We start from the raw sequence: 2,725 nt of genomic DNA, 5'->3' as shown, positions 1-2,725 counted from the left end.
TTTTTAGTGGTGGGCAAGTTTCTTTCTTCAAAGTAAATGTTGTCTGAACACACTTGCTTCCGTTAATCTTTATCCTCCAAGAACCTAGCCATAGCTCTAACTTTTTCAAATATTTTTGTAGCTTGTAAGAAGCTTTTTTAGGGTCTGAACTACTGCTTAGGATAGCTGTGTCATCAGCAAACGTTGAAATGATTAGAGTTTCATCAGTTGGCAATTCACGAGTGTATATTACGTACAATACGGGTCCTAGAACACTGCCTTGAGGGACACCTGCATCCATAGGGTGACTGCCCGTTGTAAAGTAATTCTGCCTGACTCTGAAGTTTACATATAATATTAGTTTGTATATAAGGGCATTATGCTAGACTTTGTCAAAAGCTTGAGAGATGTCCAAAAATACAGCTTCAGCTACAGTATTGCTTCCCTTCGAAGGCTTTTCTAATACAAGAAACAATTGTATAAACTTGTTCTACAGTAGCATTTTTCACGAAAACCAAACTGATGTGGTGGTATTATTTGGTTACTTGTTAGTGAAGGTTGTATTTTTTCAATATGGTTTTCACATATTTTGAAAAATGTAGAAATCAAGCAAATGGGCATATATGAATTTACTACCGTCGGATCTTTGCCTGGCTTTGGCAACATAATTATTTCCCAAAGTTTCCATAAGTCGGGGAAGTGCCCCAACTTAAACATGTTATTAAAAAATATGTAACAAAAAACGTACGGCACTTGGTGGAAGCTCTTTTATCATTTCACCTGTAATCCTATCGTAACCAGGCGCTTTATTCTTATGAATGTCGTGAACAATGGTGTTAATTAAATCTTTCTTTTTAAATCGAAGCGGATTTGTTGTATGGCTATTGGGGGTATTGAAATATTGGAAGGATGAGCGCCTTCATTAGGTCTAAAGACTTGTGAAAGAAGACCGGCGAAAGCGATTACTTTATCCTCATCATTCCACGCCCAGCTTACGTTCTGAGTACGTAATGGTGCTTCTCGAAGAACGGGGCTTTTCGCATGATGCAGTGTTCCTCAAAGGGAGTAGTCAGTCTGTTTCGAAGCAGACAAGGACTAAAGGATCGACCTCCTCCTTCTTTATTTTTCCGCCTGCAACAAAATGCGTAATTCCTTTGTACACGCATTCAGCTCCTGTTTAAGCTTAAGAGAGCGAATTGTTTGCCATTCCCTTCTTAATTTGCGCTATTTACTTATTAAGTTACGAATATTTGGGGTGTTCAGGCCAGGGCAGTAAGAACTGCGACGTTTAATAGAAGGATTTGGTGTTGCAATTTCTCCGACCTTAATTAAGTGGAAACTTTTGACTGCCATTCACCTGGAGGTGGCCAGAAGTGATTCTTGTACGTACGGTTCAAATCGGGGCTACAACGTCCGGATATTTATATCCACGTATATCCACGTCCGATAACGGACTGAGCTGATCGACTTCGCCGGGGCCCGAAACATGGTAATATGTAGTACTAGGTTCCATCATAAGAACATCCACCAAGCTACATGGCTGTCTCCAGATCGAAAAACGGGAAACCAGATTGATCATATTGTGATAGACGGAAGGCGAGCTTCCAGCGGTTTAGATGTACGTACACTCCGAGGACCAAACAGCGATTCGGACCTCTATCTTGTTGTCACCAAAATACGCACCCACAACTGTGCAGCAAAAAATGTACGCCCAACAGTGCAATGTAAGCTTAACGTCGCAAAGGTGCAATCACAACAGACGGCCAGTTTATTCGCCACTCGACCCACACACCTGCTCTATGAGAGCACTCTTCAACAATGCGACATACGCGAGCAGTGGAACCACATTTCCCAATCAATAACTACCGCCACCGAAAAAGTAGTTGGATTCTAGCGAGCCCGGAAGAACAACTAGTACGAACGGTGGAATGTCAAGAAGCCGCAGAGAAAAAGACGCCGAAGAGCTTGAGATGCTGGCCGACAGGAAAAACGCGCGAAAATTTTATCAGAGTTAGGCGACTTACGGAAGGTTTCAGACCAGAGCAAACTCCTGTAAGAACAACCATGGCGACCTGTCGACTGGCAGTAGAATAGAAATTTGTCGATCGAGTCGATAATCTTTAAATTTGCTATTGTGTAACTTGATCAAAAACAATTCTTACTATTGTGAATTTGTTTCTTTCTAATTGCTTTTATTATAAAATTTAAAAAATGGATACAGTTGAAATATGGTTTAGTGATGAGGAAGATGATGTAGAAGCTAATAGATTAGTATAGTTGGCTGAAGCAAGGAGGAAATTGCGAGATTCGTCGAATCTCTTGGAGTTGGAAGATGAAGTCAATGTACATATGTGAGTTTTATGAATAGTAGTTGCGTTCCAGATACTTCACGGTTTGTAAGTTTTACAGGAATTGTAGGAAAAGCTGTTTTCGTCATTAATAAACTTTATGGAAAGTGGCCACCTGGAACAGCTTCCTGTAAAAAATCCTATACCCCACTGAAGGCTTGCTTGTTCTAGTTTCACTTGAGAAATATTGTTTTCTATATACTTTTTCCAAGTAAGTCTTCTATCTAGTGTCATCCGAAGGTACTTGGCACTATCTTTTTATGGTATAGCATTGCTGTTTATTTTTAGTGGTGGGCAAGTTTCTTTCTTCAAAGTAAATGTTGTCTGAACACACTTGCTTCCGTTAATCTTTATCCTCCAAGAACCTAGCCATAGCTCTAACTTTTTCAAATATTTTT

This window comes from Rhagoletis pomonella, unplaced genomic scaffold, assembly GCF_013731165.1.
Source record: "Rhagoletis pomonella isolate Grant_MI unplaced genomic scaffold, Rhpom_1.0 Rhpom_scaffold_00001, whole genome shotgun sequence".
In the NCBI taxonomy this organism is placed as follows: Eukaryota; Metazoa; Arthropoda; class Insecta; order Diptera; family Tephritidae; genus Rhagoletis; species Rhagoletis pomonella.
The sequence above is the reverse complement of the archived record's forward strand: the minus strand, read 5'-3'. Positions refer to the sequence as shown.